This window comes from Lissotriton vulgaris, chromosome 4_1, assembly GCF_964263255.1.
Source record: "Lissotriton vulgaris chromosome 4_1, aLisVul1.2, whole genome shotgun sequence".
Lineage (NCBI taxonomy): Eukaryota > Metazoa > Chordata > Amphibia > Caudata > Salamandridae > Lissotriton > Lissotriton vulgaris.
In genome coordinates this window covers 149,386,267-149,407,680 of record NC_141691.1, presented here as the reverse complement: position 1 = coordinate 149,407,680, position 21,414 = coordinate 149,386,267, and the positions used below count along the sequence as shown (strand labels likewise).

The window sequence follows — 21,414 nt, the reverse complement described above, 5'->3', positions numbered from 1 at the left end:
AAGTTAATCCACCCGAAAACTAACTGACAATCAGAAACATTATAACTAAACGTGCGACACTGGTTATAGCAGTGTATATTGAACTAAATGCAGAAAAACAGCCTACACTTTAACTGTAATAATACTAAGAAAATAGAGACTAATTTATTTTATATGTGCACATAAACTCAGCTGCTCATTTTATCGACCGCAGAAACATGAGAGGCTGCGTCGGCCCTAAGGGTCTCCAGCGTGTTAACTGCATATCACAGGTAGATCGGTCGTCAGCGCTTTCACCCTCTGAGCTAGCTTTATTAATCCAGCTATCAGCAAACAACAAATTGCACATTCATGAACTGTACATATATTGTGGGAGTAACCCAACATCATTTCTTGGCCTTTCATCATGTATAATTTACGTGTAATCTGGGGTCATTTGAGCACGAACACTAGTACAGATGAGTGGAAATAAATAACAAAAGCCCTCTGCTTGCATGCTACTTTCGCGGCTCCTTTGATGTGCGTCCATTTGCCACCAGCCACTTAGTCACTTAGCCAATTTGTGTGCAGGCGCCGCCTCTGCTGGCGCGCGCCGCCTCTGCTGCCAGGCTTCAGCACACCAGGCTGCACACCCCTCACCCCCCAGTCACTTCATCCACGCCCACTTCACACGCGCTCTGCAGGTCATAAACAGGACCATCTGCTCCACTCCCAGCACTGCATGACCATCTTCAAAGCAAGCTTGTAACACGAGCTGCCCTCAGACGTTCCAAGACACACACTTTTAATGCTTCTGAGGTCGATAACATGAGCCCCGTTGCATTGACACATACTGCCCTCACACACACAAGTTACTGTCACACACACAATGCTCTCAGACACACAGGCTGCTCACACACACAGGCACTGTTCACACACAAGCACTGTTCACACACAGGCACTGTTCACACACACACAGACACAGACACTGCTCACACACACAGATGCAGCTCACACACACAGGCACTTCACACACACACACCGGCACTTCACACACACACCGGCACTGCGCACACAACAAACCGGCATTGCGCACACACACCGGCACTGCGCGCACACACACAGCCAAGGGTGCCAGGTAAAATGTCTAAATAGGGATGGTTTTAAAAGAAATTTGCACTTGTTGTGCCTTTCTGCCCTCTACATCACTACATCATCACTCAGCGCCACCACATTATCACTCAGCGCCACCACATTATCACTCAGCACCACCACATTATCACTCAGCACCACCACATTATCACTCAGCACCACCACATTATCACTCAGCACCACCACATTATCACTCAGCACCACCACATTATCACTCAGCACCACCACATTATCACTCAGCACAACCACAGCACCACTCAGCACCACCACATTATCACTCAGCACCACCACATTATCACTCAGCACCACCACAGCACCACTCAGCACCACCACAGCACCAACCAGCACCACCACATTATCACTTAGCACCACTACATTATCACTCAGCACCACCACAGCACCACCACAGCACCACTCAGCACCACTCAGCACCACCACTCAGCACCACTCAGCACCACCACTCAGCACCACCACTCAGCACCACCACAGCACCACTCAGCACCACCACAGCACCACCGCAGCACCACTCAGCACCACCACAGCACCACTCAGCACCACCACAGCACCACTCAGCACCACCACAGCACCAACCTGCACCACCACAGCACCAACCAGCACCACCACATTATCACTTAGCACCACTACATTATCACTCAGCACCACCACAGCACCACCACAGCACCACTCAGCACCACTCAGCACCACCACTCAGCACCACTCAGCACCACCACTCAGCACCACCACTCAGCACCACCACTCAGCACCACCACAGCACCACTCAGCACCACCACAGCACCACCGCAGCACCACTCAGCACCACCACAGCACCACTCAGCACCACCACAGCACCACCACAGCACCACTCAGCACCACCACAGCACCAACCAGCACCACCACATTATCACTTAGCACCACCACATTATCACTCAGAACCACCACAGCACCACTCAGCACCACCACAACACCACTCAGCACCACCACAGCACCACTCAGCACCACCACTCAGCACCACCACAGCACCACCGCAGCACCACTCAGCACCACCGCAGCATCACTCAGCACCACCACAGCATCACTCAGCACCACCACAGCATCACTCAGCATCACTCAGCACCACCACAGCACCACTCAGCACCACCACAGCATCACTCAGCGCAACCCCAGGTTATAGGTGTGCCATTTGCGAAAGTTATAACTATTGGCATTGTAAAGGACAAAGCTATTAATTTACCTATTTTCAAAACCAACACATAAATAAAAAAATTGTCATTTACAAGACCAATAGCTCAAACTTTCCTAATGCGAGACCTATTGCATTGCAAATGCTTGTTGTGACTTCCATTCGCTCCCCTGCATCAGTTTGGCAACAGTGATTCAACAAGGTTGGATGGTAAAGAGATAATTTGGCTTGCAACAAATATCTCTTGCTAAGTTGCGGCAACGGGACTACTCTAACATTTACTTCGACCAAACTTGTATGTGCCGGTGTTCTATAATCCGCTGCTCCCATGACTGAGCGCCCCCCCTGTCATTGTGCGCATGCGCACCAATGGTGCGCATGCGCACATTAATTTTTATGACGTTTCATGACGTTTCAATACCCCGCCCATCAGGGACTGCACCCCCCGTTTGTGCGCACATGCGCATGCGCACATTAAGGTTTGTGCGCACATGCGCATGCGCACATTCATTTTCTACGTTGCCAGGAGGTGGACGCTCCTCCGTGAATGCGGCAGCCTAGGTAAGGATGGTCTCCCCTCCAGGCCTTGTACTTATGCGGCCCGTTTCCCTAGGCAGTGCCGCGGCCTCTCGTGGGTGGCAGATCCAACAGGCTCGCAGGTCGCGCTCCGTGGGAAGACGCCACAGTGGCGTCACTAGGGTGGTGCGGGGGTGCCTCTCGTGGGTGGCAGATCCGACAGGCTCGCAGGTCGCGCTCCGTGGGAAGACGCCACAGTGGCGTCACTAGGGTGGTGCGGGGGTGCGGAGCTAGTTACTTAGATGTCCTAAATTTATTTATGCATTTTTATATAGCGCGGACTTTACAAAACAGGTGAGGCCAATGAACTGGGGAAGATACTGTGGTCAGCCCTTACAAGTCATGCGAACAACGCACTGTGCAAAAACAACTTTTTTTCTGCTGGATATACCTCCACCCCATTTGCGCTTGCCACATTTTGTGGTGAATTGTGTTATGTGAGGCTCACACATCAGAGAACTCCGCTGCATCAGCGCAGATCACTATTTTGGGATTGGCAGATACAGGTTTTGTAGTCACTGGGTTCCCCGGCTGATGGCGGTATGCTTTGTAAACCTGTTGTGCCTCATTAAAATTACAGATTTCAACTAACAAACTACTGTCTTGTGCCTTCATGGGATCCCTGGGTTTGTAAATATTAGATTTGGACCAGAGCATTAAAATGCGTCCGTAGGTGGTACAGAAGAGACGAGTAGTTTATGTCTGGGGCCAATCTATCATGCTTTGAAACATTCCCAATTACACGTCAGAGTATGGACATCAATTAATAGTTACGGTTAGCTATACCATATTTTGCAATTTGACATTCAATTAGTAATCCTTAAGTTAAAGGAACCTGTATAAGGCACGACTCTAGCAACCACCTGTTATCTTCTCTGGTGGCCTTAAGTGCGTATGTATGCACACTTTCACTTCCGGCAGTGCCACCTGCTGCCTCCTGATATTCACTAACCTTGTGATTATTTACGTCTGACAGACAACGCCACCTTTTTGTCTGTATTACCTATTGTTGAATTCTCCATAGTGCCACTTGTGTTCGGCCTACAGTGACAATATCTACTCTCACAACTACAACTCTTCTGTAGTTCCCCGCACACTAAGAGAGGAAACTATTCTACACACACATGGGCAGTGATTCCCAGACTTCCTTCACAAAGCTAATTGCTCCATTCAGCATTTCCCTTTGTCAGATCTGTATATAAGCCTTTAAAGTGGAATATTCCACAACATTTGTTTTTTATTTTGCAGATATCAGATAGTCTTTGACATAATGTGTGGTGAATTATATAGTACACTTGGCATTACTAATGGACTTAAAGCAACATATCCACCTGTAATCCTCCCACCAGGGTTTGCAACCTTTAATGCATATCTGGCTCTCTTGATGGCCACAGATTTAGGCTAGAGTTGTTTAACGTTAAACAAAATATACATACATTTTAAAAATCAAATAAATTTTATCTAGTTAACATTATTTCTATTGGGTGTTATTTTAAGTCCCAGCCTGTTATTTTCTAAGGGAGTGTGAAACAATACCTGTGAATGGCATGTGTGGTATTTGACTTGCTACAAGGCTGTGTCAGAGTACATTTAATACTATTTAGTAGTAACTTTAGATGTGTCGTTTCTGAACAGCAGTGGGTTTACTCTTATGTGGGTGACTGTTTGAAGTAGCCTGCCCCCAAACCCCTTATTTACATTTTTGCGGTAGTTAATCCCCATCTTCCCACCCACCCCATCCCTCCCACATTTACTACCAAGTAGTAATCTTACATGTGTGGAGATCTCTCCACAGAAAAAGCCGGAAGAGGTGAAGATCTCTACTCGCAGGTTTGAGAATTGCATTGTAGTAAGTAGTACTACTTTACTTTTAACAAAATGCAGTTTATGAATTGGGGCCAATAACTCTTGCTAAAAAATGAAAATGCCTGTAGGGCAAAACACCAAATCCAGGTATTGTTTCAAATAACAAGCTGGCAAATCATCTGCGTCTTACAAATGTGAATCTTTCTATCATTTAGCAAATCTCCATATCTGCCCCACAATTGGTAATCTTTTGTACAAAGTGTATTCAACTCAATTAAGCTTTATTCGATTTTTGCATGAAAAAAACATAAAAGTGTACAGTTAAAAACACATATACAGTACATAGTTAATATTAATTATAAGATGTTCAATTATACAAATTTAGGTTAAAAAAGGCTATTAAGACAGTTACGACCAGTTTACTTTACACAATTCATATACAAATAGCTTTTCTTCATTTGATTACGCATTTTAAGAATGATGCAACCAATACATGAGGTAGTAAAGGTCATTCGCATCAGCAGTGGGCTTTTTCAGCAGAGGGGTGACCTGCCCAGTTTTGAAGGGGACAGGAAGGGAGCCTTGCCAGAGGGAGAGGTTGATCAGAGTGGTCCAACAGGGGAGGGAATGGGCATAGAAGTCAAAGGCAATGGCACTGGGGATAGGGTCAAGCGAGTGGTTGGAGGGCTTTGTTTCGCGTATGCATTTGAGAAGGGCATCTTCAGATATGGGGTCAAAGCTCTGCCAAATGGCTAAGGATTTGCGCTCCTCTGGAGGTGTAGGATGAGCAACCTGATCCACAAGTGATTTCACCTTTCCATCGAAGAAAGTAGCGAAATCCGCTGCTCTCTTTGTAGAATCCTCCACCTTGGAGGTTGGGGGAGAGCAGCTCGGAGTCTTGATGAGATCGAATAGTTTTTTGGGTCTATTTTTGGCGGAATCAAGGAGGGTTTTGAAGTGCGTCGCTTTCTCAAGGAAGATGTGCTTGTGGTATTTGGATCTTGCTGTGCGAAGCAAGGCTAAATTGTCAGTGGAAGGCAATTGCCTCCATTGCTTCTCCAGGAATCTTAGCTGCTTCCTTTCCTCATAAAGGGATTTGTTGAACCAAGGTGCTGAGGGAGTGGGCCTTATCCTTTTGCTTTTGAGTGGAGCGACGTTATTAATTTCAGCTTCAAGAACTGTGAGGCATTGGGAGGTGAGATCGTCAACAGCTATGTTCGGGTCTAGCCTTGGAAGTGAAAGCAAAGCTGATTCACAGAGGGGACCGACATCAATGTTTTTGGCATCACAGAACCAGGAGATGGCCCTCTTGGGTTGGCCAAGAGTTATAGAGTGTGAAAGTTGAAGAGAGAATGGGATGAGGTGGTGGTCAGACCAATCTACATGAATAGGGGTAGTAGTAGAAAGCATGCCTGCTTTAGAAATAACAAGGTCCAGGATTGCGCCCTTAGAGTGGGTTGGTTCAGTGCAGTGTTGGATAAGATCATTTGCCGAGAGGAAGGTGGCCAGTGAGTTCGCAGAGGAGTCTTGTGGTGTGCCCCAGTGGAGATTGAAGTCACCCACGATGGTCTGATTGTCACTTTGAGAGTATTGGTCGCTGATGAAGTCTTTGAGATCTTCTATAAACGAAGAGCTACTGCTACAAGGCGGGCGGTAAATGATATGGAATCTGAGCGGTGAACGGTGTTGCAATTGAAGCTCAAGAGAAAGGCACCTGCTCTCTGACTCATCACAGCGCGGTCACGCGCCCTCCAGGGAGTGGACTGAGGTCGCGGAGACCGTGCGTGCGCCGCAGTGGTGAAACACAATACCTACGACGACATCAGACAGAGGCCACCACCTTCTTCTCTGTGATATCGCGTCGCAATTCGCCTTCGAATTTGGGATGCCAGGGACGACTGTGAGACCAGAGAGAAATAATATTTACATCAGATAGATGCCAAGTTTCAGAATGCATGTGTGAATTTTTTTAAATTTCAGTGTAATTATGAGTGACACGATTCGGCCACTCTTTCTCGCGAGCAAATTCAAGCAATGAAGACCAGGGTATTAGGGTCCACACTCTGCTCCTCAGTCAATCATAAGTCTCTTTGCTCGGTCGGTTGCAAGGCCGTCCATTTTAGTACCTTGCGAGAACCACTGAGCCTGTCGCCATTTCTTACATCCCTCCCTGATATAAACACTCCCCGATAATGCTCCACTCAGCCCTTGGTCCATCTACCAGGCCCAGAGGGCTGCCCAGGTCATGCCCAGGTCACTGTCCATCTGTCCCTGCATATACTTGGATTAAGGAGTCTACTGTCCACATGGGTAAAGATTTGCGTATTAAAAAGGCAAGTCTCATCTGATGTGGTTAATGAGCATTTGCTCTGTTTTTTAAAGGAGGCATTTGATCCCACCTCTACTGCTCTCAACTTATAATACCTAGGAATTGGGGAGACATTCAAGAAAATAGTAGCGATGCAAGTGGGATTGGGGAGGGACACACGCATAACCACCCGTGGTACCCTGTTACTGCTCTCGTGTCCATGAGGATTTATACTGCTCAGATGCTGTCCCACCTTAACAGATGTATACTCTTCAATGGTGGTACTGCGAGAACATGCCCCTGCCCATTAAATTGCACACTCGTCAATAGCAGTAGTACCAGATGTTCTCCCACTAGCAGGCTGCATACTCTTCGATAGTACTATTGCCCAGACATTCTCGCGCCCAGGAGGATACATACTCCTCAACGGTGGTACTGCTCTGATGCTCTCCTGCCCATGACAAAGCAAGCATACTCCGATTTGAAAGGATAAATGCTGGATTTAGATCTCCGGACGGTGAGAGCCTAACTTAATGGCGGCCATTCACCAGTGTACCACCTAGCGCCTAAGAACTTAAAACCTGAAATTCTTAACGAGGCATAGCTCTCTCAGTGATTCCTATCATAATGTCGGTCTGATGTTTCCACTGCATCTAGTGCATATTTTAAGCAGGTATTGGCGATGCTCTTGCAGGGCCGGACTGGGAACCAGAACCGGCCCTGGCAAAGTGTGTTAAGAATACAAAACTATTGAGTGTTCTTAACTTCTTTATTCCGACCAACACGTTTGCTCCTAACATGGAGCGAAGCGGCAGTCAGCTCGGCGATCAGCTGGTAACTGTCATATGTGACAGTTATCAGCTGGTGACCTCACTGCTAAACGGTGTCCTCGCAGGGACACTGGGAAGCACGTCTAGTAAGGTGTCCTAGGAGGGACACAAGTATTATAAACACAACGCATCCCCCTCCTTTGGGGGTGATGGGAACAGTAGAAACAGATAGAGAACATATGGTTCCACTATCCACAAATGTAGTCCTGAAGTTTAGCTGGCGGTCCTAACAGTCTGCCGGTCCTGCTAATGTCCACCGGTCTCGCCCCGTCATGGGTTGGAACGACAGGTAGTCTGCGCCTTGCGCCTGCAGGTCTGGATGAAGGAACAGAACGGTCCGCTCGCTGGGTGTTTTCATGTGTACCTTAATCGCTCCCGTCCCCAGGGGTGGCAGGAAATTCAATGTCGGATTCGGTGTCAGAAAAATAAAGTCCTCCCTTACTCTATCGCCCTCCTTCCCTATCTTATCTATCGCCCTCACTCTATCTATCGCCCTCCCTCTATTTATCGCCCTGTTCTCTTCTCTTCTCACGTGCTGATCTGCTGCTCTCTTCCACCCCACCTCCTTCTTTAACTCCCTGTTCTTTTACTGTGCTGATCTGCTGTTCTTTCACCCCGCCTCCTTCTCTAACTCCCTGTTCTCTCACACACAACCACACCACACACAACCAAACCACACGCACAACCAGACCCAACCACACACATGTTTATAAGCATTTTATCTTCTTTATTTCTCAACTCACTAATGCAAATGAAAACCTGTACAGCAGTGTCCTTGCTGCAGTTTTCATAATTGTACCCAAGAAGTATCTACACCTACCAGAATGGCAACAACTGCTGCTTAGCCTACGAATTCCTTGACCACCCAACATTGGTTCTTGGATTATGCCTGCCATTATTATAAAACTGTTAACACATTTTTGGACACCATGTAACTTGCCTTATCTGCATACTCTCTGCTAATTTTATGTTATCAATTTGCAGGATTATGGCGGTATTCAGAGACCTGGAATTGTTGTCGACTACCAGAAAAGTCTGGTATTTGGTGGGCCTGCTGGAAGGTGGATGAAAAGAAAGATGATGCAATCGCTTAATAAACCCATTGGAGGGGCGTTTGTCGGCAAAAAACCTAAATTGAGAAAACCTGGATCAAATGGCAATGCGGTCAAAGAAGGTATGTTTCTAGATAGACAGCTTCTGTTTTTTAGGTTTCGCCTGGCGATCCGCTGCATAGCAGTGTTCGCGCAGGCGAAAACTTTTGTTTAGCAGTATGGGTGCTTTGTCCCGCCTGCTCTTCCATTGGCTAGCTCCATAAATGGAGGCTAGCCATTGAAAGGGACATCTGTCTGTTATTGCCCTCCAATCTATCTCTCGCACTCCCTCCCTCTATCTCTCGCACTCCCTCAATCTATCTCTCGCACTCCCTCAATCTATCTCTCGCACTCCCTCAATCTATCTATCGCCCTCCCTCTATCTATCGCCCTCCCTCTATCTATCGCCCTCCCTCTATCTATCGCCCTCCCTCTATCTATCGCCCTCCCTCTATCTATCGCCCTCCCTCTATCTATCGCCCTCCCTCTATCTATCGCCCTCTATCTATCTATCGCCCTCCCTCTCTCTATCTATCGCCCTCCCTCTCTCTATCTATCGCCCTCCCTCTCTCTATCTATCGCCCTCCCTCTATCTATCGCACTCCGTCTATCTATCGCACTCCCTCCCTCTATCTATCGCCTTCCCTCCCTCTATCTATCGCCTTCCCTCCCTCTATCTATCGCCCTCCCTCTATCTATCTATCGCCCTCCCTCTATCTATCTATCGCCCTCCCTCTATCTATCGCCTTCCCTCCCTCTATCTATCGCACTCCCTCCATCTCTCGCACTCCCTCCCTCTATCTCTCGCACTCCCTCCCTCTATCTCTCGCACTCCCTCCCTCTATCTCTCGCCTTCCCTCCCTCTATCTCTCGCCTTCCCTCCCTCTATCTCTCGCACTCCCTCCCTCTATCTATCGCCCTCCCTCTCTCTATCTATCGCCCTCCCTCCCTCCCTCTATCTATCGCACTCCCTCTCTCTATCTATCTATCGCCTTCCCTCTCTCTATCTATCGCCTTCCCTCTCTCTATCTATCGCCCTCCCTCTCTCTATCTATCGCCCTCCCTCTCTCTATCTATCGCCCTCCCTCTCTCTATCTATCGCCCTCCCTCTCTCTATCTATCGCCTTCCCTCCCTCCCTCTATCTATCGCACTCCCTCTATCTATCGCACTCCCTCTATCTATCGCACTCCCTCCCTCTATCTATCGCCTTCCCTCCCTCTATCTATTTCCCTCCCTCTATCTCTCGCACTCCCTCCCTCTATCTCTCGCACTCCCTCCCTCTATCTCTCGCACTCCCTCTCTCTATCTATCGCCTTCCCTCTCTCTATCGCCTTCCCTCCCTCTATCTCTCGCACTCCCTCTCTCTATCTATCGCCTTCCCTCTCTCTATCGCCTTCCCTCCCTCTATCTCTCGCACTCCCTCCCTCTATCTCTCGCACTCCCTCCCTCAATCTCTCGCACTCCCTCTCTCTATCTATCGCCCTCCCTCTCTCTATCTATCGCCCTCCCTCTCTCTATCTATCGCCCTCCCTCCCTCCCTCTATCTATCGCACTCCCTCTCTCTATCGCCCTCCCTCTCTCTATCTATCGCCCTCCCTCTCTCTATCTATCGCCCTCCCTCTCTCTATCTATCGCCCTCCCTCTCTCTATCTATCGCCCTCCCTCTATCTATCGCACTCCCTCTATCGCCCTCCCTCTCTCTATCGATCGCCTTCCCTCTCTCTATCGCCTTCCCTCTCTCTATCTATCGCCTTCCCTCTCTCTATCTATCGCCCTCCCTCCCTCCCTCTATCTATCGCACTCCCTCTATCTATCGCACTCCCTCTATCTATCGCACTCCCTCCCTCTATCTATTGCCTTCCCTCCCTCTATCTATCGCCCTCCCTCTATCTATCGCCTTCCCTCCCTCTATCTCTCGCCTTCCCTCCCTCTATCTCTCGCACTCCCTCCCTCTATCTCTCGCACTCCCTCCCTCTATCTCTCGCACTCCCTCTATCGCCCTCCCTCTCTCTATCGATCGCCTTCCCTCTCTCTATTGCCTTCCCTCTCTCTATCGCCTTCCCTCTCTCTATCTATCGCCTTCCCTCTCTCTATCGCCTTCCCTCTCTCTATCTATCGCCTTCCCTCTCTCTATCTATCGCCTTCCCTCTCTCTATCTATCGCCTTCCCTCCCTCTATCTATCGCCCTCCCTCTATCTATCGCCCTCCCTCCCTCCCTCTATCTATCGCCCTCCCTCTCTCTATCTATCGCCTTCCCTCTCTCTATCTATCGCCTTCCCTCTCTCTATCTATCGCCCTCCCTCCCTCCCTCTATCTATCGCACTCCCTCTATCTATCGCACTCCCTCTATCTATCGCACTCCCTCTATCTATCGCACTCCCTCCCTCTATCTATCGCCTTCCCTCCCTCTATCTATCGCCCTCCCTCTATCTATCGCCTTCCCTCCCTCTATCTCTCGCCTTCCCTCCCTCTATCTCTCGCACTCCCTCCCTCTATCTCTCGCACTCCCTCTATCGCCCTCCCTCTCTCTATCTATCGCCCTCCCTCTCTCTATCTATCGCCCTCCCTCTATCTATCGCACTCCCTCTATCGCCCTCCCTCTCTCTATCGATCGCCTTCCCTCTCTCTATCGCCTTCCCTCTCTCTATCTATCGCCTTCCCTCTCTCTATCGCCTTCCCTCTCTCTATCTATCGCCTTCCCTCTCTCTATCTATCGCCTTCCCTCCCTCTATCTATCGCCCTCCCTCTATCTATCGCCCTCCCTCTCTCTATCTATCGCCTTCCCTCTCTCTATCTATCGCCTTCCCTCTCTCTATCTATCGCCCTCCCTCCCTCCCTCTATCTATCGCACTCCCTCTATCTATCGCACTCCCTCTATCTATCGCACTCCCTCCCTCTATCTATCGCCTTCCCTCCCTCTATCTATCGCCCTCCCTCTATCTATCGCCTTCCCTCCCTCTATCTCTCGCCTTCCCTCCCTCTATCTCTCGCACTCCCTCCCTCTATCTCTCGCACTCCCTCCCTCTATCTCTCGCACTCCCTCTATCGCCCTCCCTCTCTCTATCGATCGCCTTCCCTCTCTCTATCGCCTTCCCTCTCTCTATCTATCGCCTTCCCTCTCTCTATCGCCTTCCCTCTCTCTATCTATCGCCTTCCCTCTCTCTATCTATCGCCTTCCCTCCCTCTATCTATCGCCCTCCCTCTATCTATCGCCCTCCCTCCCTCTATCTATCGCCCTCCCTCTCTCTATCTATCGCCTTCCCTCTCTCTATCTATCGCCTTCCCTCTCTCTATCTATCGCCTTCCCTCTCTCTATCGCCTTCCCTCTCTCTATCTATCGCCTTCCCTCTCTCTATCTATCGCCTTCCCTCCCTCTATCTATCGCCCTCCCTCTATCTATCGCCCTCCCTCTCTCTATCTATCGCCCTCCCTCTCTCTATCTATCGCCTTCCCTCTCTCTATCTATCGCCTTCCCTCTCTCTATCTATCGCCCTCCCTCCCTCCCTCTATCTATCGCACTCCCTCTATCTATCGCACTCCCTCTATCTATCGCACTCCCTCCCTCTATCTATCGCCTTCCCTCCCTCTATCTATCGCCCTCCCTCTATCTATCGCCTTCCCTCCCTCTATCTCTCGCCTTCCTTCCCTCTATCTCTCGCACTCCCTCCCTCTATCTCTCGCACTCCCTCCCTCTATCTCTCGCACTCCCTCTATCGCCCTCCCTCTCTCTATCGATCGCCTTCCCTCTCTCTATCGCCTTCCCTCTCTCTATCTATCGCCTTCCCTCTCTCTATCGCCTTCCCTCTCTCTATCTATCGCCTTCCCTCTCTCTATCTATCGCCTTCCCTCCCTCTATCTATCGCCCTCCCTCTATCTATCGCCCTCCCTCCCTCTATCTATCGCCCTCCCTCTCTCTATCTATCGCCTTCCCTCTCTCTATCTATCGCCTTCCCTCTCTCTATCTATCGCCCTCCCTCCCTCCCTCTATCTATCGCACTCCCTCTATCTATCGCACTCCCTCTATCTATCGCACTCCCTCCCTCTATCTATCGCCTTCCCTCCCTCTATCTATCGCCCTCCCTCTATCTATCGCCTTCCCTCCCTCTATCTCTCGCCTTCCCTCCCTCTATCTCTCGCACTCCCTCCCTCTATCTCTCGCACTCCCTCCCTCAATCTCTCGCACTCCCTCCCTCAATCTCTCGCACTCCCTCTCTCTATCTATCGCCCTCCCTCCCTCTATCTATCGCACTCCCTCTATCTATCGCACTCCCTCTATCTATCGCACTCCCTCTATCTATCGCACTCCCTCCCTCTATCTCTCGCACTCCCTCCCTCTATCTCTCGCACTCCCTCTATCGCCCTCCCTCTCTCTATCTATCGCCCTCCCTCTCTCTATCTATCGCCCTCCCTCTCTCTATCGATCGCCTTCCCTCTCTCTATCGCCTTCCCTCTCTCTATCTATCGCCTTCCCTCTCTCTATCGCCTTCCCTCTCTCTATCTATCGCCTTCCCTCTCTCTATCTATCGCCTTCCCTCCCTCTATCTATCGCCCTCCCTCTATCTATCGCCCTCCCTCCCTCTATCTATCGCCCTCCCTCTCTCTATCTATCGCCTTCCCTCTCTCTATCTATCGCCTTCCCTCTCTCTATCTATCGCCCTCCCTCCCTCCCTCTATCTATCGCACTCCCTCTATCTATCGCACTCCCTCTATCTATCGCACTCCCTCCCTCTATCTATCGCCTTCCCTCCCTCTATCTATCGCCCTCCCTCTATCTATCGCCTTCCCTCCCTCTATCTCTCGCCTTCCCTCCCTCTATCTCTCGCACTCCCTCCCTCTATCTCTCGCACTCCCTCCCTCTATCTCTCGCACTCCCTCTATCGCCCTCCCTCTCTCTATCGATCGCCCTCCCTCTCTCTATCGATCGCCTTCCCTCTCTCTATCGCCTTCCCTCTCTCTATCTATCGCCTTCCCTCTCTCTATCGCCTTCCCTCTCTCTATCTATCGCCTTCCCTCTCTCTATCTATCGCCTTCCCTCCCTCTATCTATCGCCCTCCCTCTATCTATCGCCCTCCCTCCCTCTATCTATCGCCCTCCCTCTCTCTATCTATCGCCTTCCCTCTCTCTATCTATCGCCTTCCCTCTTTCTATCTATCGCCCTCCCTCCCTCCCTCTATCTATCGCACTCCCTCTATCTATCGCACTCCCTCTATCTATCGCACTCCCTCCCTCTATCTATTGCCTTCCCTCCCTCTATCTATCGCCCTCCCTCTATCTATCGCCTTCCCTCCCTCTATCTCTCGCACTCCCTCCCTCTATCTCTCGCACTCCCTCCCTCTATCTCTCGCACTCCCTCCCTCTATCTCTCGCACTCCCTCCCTCAATCTCTCGCACTCCCTCCCTCAATCTCTCGCACTCCCTCTCTCTATCTATCGCCCTCCCTCCCTCTATCTATCGCACTCCCTCTATCTATCGCACTCCCTCCCTCTATCTATCGCACTCCCTCCCTCTATCTATCGCCTTCCCTCCCTCTATCTATCGCCCTCCCTCTATCTATCGCCTTCCCTCCCTCTATCTCTCGCACTCCCTCCCTCAATCTCTCGCACTTCCTCTCTCTATCTATCGCCTTCCCTCTCTCTATCGCCTTCCCTCCCTCTATCTCTCGCACTCCCTCCCTCTATCTCTCGCACTCCCTCCCTCAATCTCTCGCACTCCCTCCCTCAATCTCTCGCACTCCCTCTCTCTATCGCCTTCCCTCTCTCTATCTATCGCCTTCCCTCTCTCTATCTATCGCCTTCCCTCCCTCTATCTATCGCCCTCCCTCTATCTATCGCCCTCCCTCTCTCTATCTATCGCCTTCCCTCTCTCTATCTATCGCCTTCCCTCTCTCTATCTATCGCCTTCCCTCTCTCTATCTATCGCCTTCCCTCCCTCTATCTATCGCCCTCCCTCTCTCTATCTATCGCCCTCCCTCTCTCTATCTATCGCCCTCCCTCTCTCTATCTATCGCCCTCCCTCTCTCTATCTATCGCCCTCCCTCTCTCTATCTATCGCCCTCCCTCTCTCTATCTATCGCCCTCCCTCTCTCTATCTATCGCCCTCCCTCTCTCTATCTATCGCCCTCCCTCTCTCTATCTATCGCCCTCCCTCTCTCTATCTATCGCCCTCCCTCTATCTATCGCACTCCCTCTATCTATCACACTCCCTCTATCGCCCTCCTTCACTCTATCTATCTATCGCCCTCCCTCTGTATCTATCTATGGCCCTCCCTCTCTATCTATCACCCTCCCTCTATCTATCTATCTGTCTATCTATTGCCCTCCCTTACTCTATTGCCCTCCCTTACTCTATTGCCCTCCCTTACTCTATTGCCCTCCCTTACTCTATTGCCCTCCCTTACTCTATTGCCCTCCCTTACTCTATTGCCCTCCCTTACTCTATCGCCCCTCCCTTACTCTATCGCCCCTCCCTTACTCTATCGCCCCTCCCTTACTCTATCGCCCCTCCCTTACTCTATCGCCCCTCCCTTACTCTATCGCCCCTCCCTTACTCTACCGCCCCTCCCTCCCTCTATCTATCGCCCTCCCTCCCTCTATCTATCGCCCTCCCTCTATTTATCGCCCTGTTCTCTTCTCTTCTCACGTGCTGATCTGCTGCTCTCTTCCACCCTGCCTCCTTCTCTAACTCCCTGTTCTCTTGTCTTCTCACGTGCTGATCTGCTGCTCTCTTCCACCCTACCTCCTCCTCTAACTCCCTGTTCTCTTGTCTTCTCACGTGCTGATCTGCTGCTCTCTTCCACCCTACCTCCTTCTTTAACTCCCTGTTCTTTTACTGTGCTGATCTGCTGTTCTTTCACCCCGCCTCCTTCTCTAACTCCCTGTTCTCTCACACACAACCACACCACACACAACCAAACCACACGCGCTACCAGACCCAACCACACACATGTTTATAAGCATTTTATCTTCTTTATTTCTCAACTCACTAATGCAAATGAAAACCTGTACAGCAGTGTCCTTACTGCAGTTTTCATAATTGTAGCCAAGAAGTATCTACACCTACCAGAATGGCAACAACTGCTGCTTAGCCTACGAATTCCTTGACCACCCAACATTGGTTCTTGGATTATGCCTGCCATTATTATAAAACTGTTAACACATTTTTGCACACCATGTAACTTGCCTTATCTGCATACTCTCTGCTAATTTTATGTTATCAATTTGCAGGATTATGGCGGTATGCAGAGACCTGGAATTGTTGTCGACTACCAGAAAAGTCTAGTATTTGGTGGGCCTGCTGGAAGGTGGATGAAAAGAAAGATGATGCAATCGCTTAATAAACCCATTGGAGGGGCGTTTGTCGGCAAAAAACCTAAATTGAGAAAACCTGGATCAAATGGCAATGCGGTCAAAAAAAGGTATGTTTCTAGATAGACAGCTTCTGTTTTTTAGGTTTCGCTGGCGATCTGCTGCGCAGCAGCGTTCGCGCAGGCGAAACCTTTTGTTTAGCAGTATGGGTGCTTTGTCCCGCCTGCTCTTCCATTGGCTAGCTCCATAAATGGAGGCTAGCCATTGGAAGGGACATCTGTCTGTTATTGCCCTCCTTCTATCTATCGCCCTCTATCTATCTATCGCCCTCCCTCCCTCTATCTATCGCCCTACCTCTATCTATGGCACCGATGGGTGAGGCGCACAGCCTGGGATGATGACGGGCTGGGTAGACCGGGTGTGTGCGCTGCTACCAGAGGGCGACGTTCGAAGATTATGTCGCTGGCGGGCAGAGATGGGGTCTGATGGCCAGGGTGCAGCTGGCATACGTCTGTGGCTTTCACTCTATTATTGTGCACCCCCTGCCTGCCATGCTCTTCTGCGCTCTTCTCCCTGGCAGGCTACGGCAGCCAGGGTAATGCCTCATTGTCTTTTGGGAGTGGTTGGCAGGTTGGCGCTCTCTTGTAAACGCCAGGCACGCCGCCCAGCGGCTGCTCTCTGAACTGCCTCCTGTTGAGTTCAGACGGAACCAGCCATTCCCTTTTCTGCCTGAACCTGGTGCCCAGAGCAGGCGCCCGTGGCCCGCCCGCATCCATCCCCCCGAGGCCTGGGCCGAGGCTGCGCCGGTGGAGCCGCATTCCAGAGGAGCCAGACCCGGCCGGGCCGGCTTCGAGCTCGGATTCCTTCAGAATGCAACTTCCGGTTGGGCGAAGTTTGTTGTGATGGAGCGCAGCAGCCAGGTGTTGTAATTACTCAGTGAGTGTTTGTCTGTCGGAGGCGTCCTGAGCCGGGATATGGCGGACGGAGAGCTCACCCCCTCGCTGCCACCCCTTCGGCTCACGAACAGGTGGGCGCTGGATTATTTTGTAATACTGGGCGGGTGAGAAGCGGAGTCGGTGCTGGATGAGAGCGAGGTTTAGACGAACGAGTGGCTGGGATGAACCTGAATCTCTCACCCTGCACTGGACCTCCACACCTGTCACTCACACTGGATAACGGCACCCGTCACTCACACTGGACCCGAGCACCCCTCATTCACCCCCGCACACGTTATGCACCCCCGCACACGTTATGCACCCCCGCGCATGTTATTCACCCCCACACTGGTCCTCGGCACCAGTCATTCACCCCTACACTGGACATTGCCATCACCACAGGACCTCTGCAGGAATCACTCACAACTACACCGTGTCTGCCTCCCGCCACTAAACACTGGATCTGAACACCCCCACTCACCCCTGGATCTGAGCACCTGCTACTCGCCCCTGGACCAGAGCACCCGCCACTCACCCCTGGACCAGAGCACCCGCCACTCACCCCTGGACCAGAACACCCACCACTTACCCCTGGACCAGAGCACGCGCCACTCACCCCCTGGACCAGAGCACCTGCCTCTCACCCCTGGACCAGAGTACCCCTACTCACCCCTAGATCTGAGCACCCGCCACTCACCCCTGGACCAGAGCACCTGCCTCTCACCCCTGGACCAGAGTACCCCTACTCACCCCTAGATCTGAGCACCCGCTACTCACCCCTGGACCAGAGCACCCGCCACTCACCCCTAAACCAGAGCAACTGCCTCTCACCCCTGGACCAGAGCACCCCTACTCACCCCTAGATCTGAGCACCCGCTACTCACCCCTGGACCAGAGCACCCGCCACTCACCCCTGGATCTGAGCATACGCCACTCATCCGTGGACCAGAGCACCCCCCAGTTGAAAATTAACTTGGGTGAATCTGAAGGAGCTACATTTTAAGGTGTATTTCAGAGTGCACAGTCTGTTACGATGAGACCCAGGGGCTCATTATGTCTGTGGTGCATTGAACCTAGGGGGCAAGTCAGAAGTGCTCACTATATCCTCGTTGGCTATTATTACTAAACCTTAGGCTTGCATTAGAGTCTAATGGGCCTCTTTCACTTGGACGCAACGTGTTGCTTGTATCTGATTTAGGATATTACATAAAATGTGACAATCGTGGCAGATCTGGTATTAACATTGTTAAATATTTCAGGAGTTACTGGCGATTAAATTGTGGAAACATGATTTCTGGTATTTATGATGCAACTCTTCCCCCCCAGCAGCAAAGGGAAACTGGAAACCGTCTCGTAAATTAGGTATATATGCGCGTTTGCTGTCCTACCTCCAGGCTATTTCAAGCAATAATTGTTTAATAAATAGTTGAAATATTGATTTGTGACAGGAGGAACACGCTGTACAAAATGTGACTCTAGTATGTAAGGCATTATGTATTGCGATAGGAATGGGGAGCTCACAGAAGTCCGCACATACTTCTTACGCTGCAAAAACTGAGGTTCTGCTCTTTGGAGATGCCCCCTCCTCTGGTCACCTTCCTGGTGGCCCCCAGAACTAGGCACACCCCGACCCCGGCAACCACAGTCAAAAACCTCTGTGTTCACCTTCAACAGTCCCTAAACATGAAGAAACGCGTTACTCACACAGTCTGATCCTGCTTCCACACCCATGGCTTACTAAGGAAAGCTTTTACTTATGTCCCCGACACAACAAGGAAAACCCTAACACAGGCCCTGATACCAAGCAAGCTGGACTATTGCAACGCCCTATTGATTGCAGCAAATGAGTCCTCCTTAAACCAATTGCAAATGATACCAAACACAGCCGCCTGCACGGTTCTGAATGCTCCCCCCAGATCAGCTTCCTCTCCCCTCCCTCATCAGCTACACTGGCTGCCCATACGACAGCGCGTGAAATTCTAGATCTGCTGTCTCACACACAAAGCTATCTGGAGCAATGGCCCTCCCGATGTAGTAGAGAAACTTCGCCGCTATTACCCGGCTCGGACTCTGCGCGCCAGCTCCCAATCGCTCCTCAAAAGCCCCAACATAAAAAAGGCTAGACCCGGAGGCAAGTCCTTCTCGCACCCTTCATCTGGAATCAACTACAGCTGGCCCTAAGACAGTGTCTGGACCATCTTAAATTCGGAAGACTCCTGAAAACTGCCCTGACAGAGTGAGGGAGTGAGAGTGGGAAAGGGAGACAGTGAGGGAGTGAGAGGGAAAGGGAGGGAAAGGAGGGAAAAGGAGTGACAGAGTGAGGGAGTGACAGGGGGAAAGGGAGACAGTGAGAGGGAAAGGAAGGGAGGGAAAGTGAGTGAGGGAAAGGGAGACAGAGTGAGGGTGTGAGAGAGGGAAAGGGAGACAGAGTGAGAGGGAAAGGGGGGAGGGAGTGAGAGAGGGAAAGGGAGACAGGGGGAGGAAGACAGAGGGTGGGGAACAGAGTATGGGAGAGGTAGGGAGAGTGAGGGAGGGAGACAAAGAGAGAGCAAGAGATGTGTGTATCCCGGATCTGGTGGCTGAGTGGACGAAGGTGTCCGCTGCAGGGACCAGTGATCAACCTCATGGTCAGTTGTTTTTTTTTGTTGCTCTAGCCCTGCCACCTCCCCCACTGACCCCGCCCCCACTGGTGCGGCCCTCGGACACAAACCACAGTGTAAATTTGGCCCCTGAGAGAACGTTTGTGAGTACCCATGACCTATGCTGTGCTTCCAAGCGCTGAGATACCCCCCTGGGGGTGATTCAAGAGCTATACAAATTAAATAAAATCATTAATTAAATCAAACAGGTACACATGCTGCAAACTGATAAGTTAATTACCATCAACAATTAGCTTGCAGCCTGTAATGCTGTGGATGCACTTCCACCCTTCCTGCCTCCAGGGCTCACACTGCATATTGAATGTTCAGATCTGTTTACTCCTAACTCAGCTTTGCAAATAACACTTCTTCCGTACTGAGTTTCACCAAAAAAATTGTAAATTTCTTGGAAATGTGATGCCCACCCTCAATATTCCAGTCATCGCCCCCTCTGTACAAGGACTCCTCGGAGCTCATGGGCGTTCATAGACCTGGCATGGATTTTTCCATCCTATGGCCTGTCTGGACATACTCTAAAATTTAGAAGTCCTGCATATGTTCTCCCCGTTGTAAGATGCCTTTTCTAATAATACATTCTTTCTGCTTTTTTGTGATATGAAATCTGAGTTCTTTACTTGCACTGTACACAAGACTTTTGCTGTTACTTTTGTAATAGTTAGTGTGCATTTGTTCTGCAAAATTTTGCTAAAGATGGTTTAAAACTTGTGTTTACTTTTAGGGTGAGAATCCCTTTGAAATCGTTGAACAAACAGGAGAATCGGTAGTTGAGGAAACAACTGATGCGAATGATGAAGACAATGAGCAAAACGAAAAGGAGGACATTGATGGTGAAAACGATGAAAATGAGGAGCAGATAATGTGGAGGCAGAAAGTGCAGATGCGGATGATGCTGCTGACCCAAATGATTACTCTGGGGACTTAACCACCACTGATGAAAACTAGTTGAGAAACTGCCCTGAAAGACCAAACACTTTAGCACACTGCATTGGTGGACTTAAAGAACAATTTTCCGCAAAGTTGAGCAGTTCGTTCACCCTGCATGCATTCCACTTCTGTTTTAATTGCCTATGGGCAAACCGGTTTTATGTTTTGTTTTTTTAGTATATTACGCACAGCAAATGCTTCAGTATTCTTCCAGTGTAAATTGATTTGTTCATGGTTACGTTTTGAGTAATTTTGAGCAGTTGGAGTTCTAAACATTCCAATGTGAATTTTTCCAGTTTTTAGCGCCCAATGTAGTGTTGTATATAATTCAAGCTGTTGTAGCAAAGAAACCCTGATTATGTCCTGCAGTAATAAAGGCTTACAACAAGATTATACACTTATTTTGCACCTCTCCTATATGGTACTGTCTACCTCAAAGAACGGGTACACTCAAGGTGGTGTTTTATGCCGGGAGGTAGCGCCCCAGGGGGGAGCACTCGCCTGTTTAATGCTGATCAAAGGCTCTTTGCTGAGGTGTGAGATTGGAGAGGGTGCCGAGGGTATTCTGGGTGACGAGGTGTCACTGTAAGGCCTGGTAGCCTCTAGATAATCAGCAGAGGTGGGAATGGCAAGAAACATCCGCTCTGCCTATGGGGGCCTTGTGACACCAGCTGGGTGATTCACCCACC

General features: G+C 50.2%; 1 long non-coding RNA gene across 2 annotated transcripts; it reads left to right on the top strand.

Moving 5' to 3' along the window:
• Nucleotides 1-2,808: 2,808 nt before the first annotated feature.
• Nucleotides 2,809-21,126, top strand: LOC147718504 (uncharacterized). 2 transcript variants are annotated; one of them, XR_015295290.1, is made up of 3 exons: nucleotides 2,809-2,851; nucleotides 8,795-8,984; nucleotides 20,520-21,126. It is a non-coding gene; the product is annotated as an uncharacterized LOC147718504 (long non-coding RNA). The 2 variants fall into 2 exon arrangements; XR_015295289.1 differs by lacking the exon at nucleotides 2,809-2,851 and having other exon boundaries at nucleotides 8,052-8,984.
• The last annotated feature ends 288 nt before the right edge of the window (nucleotides 21,127-21,414 follow it).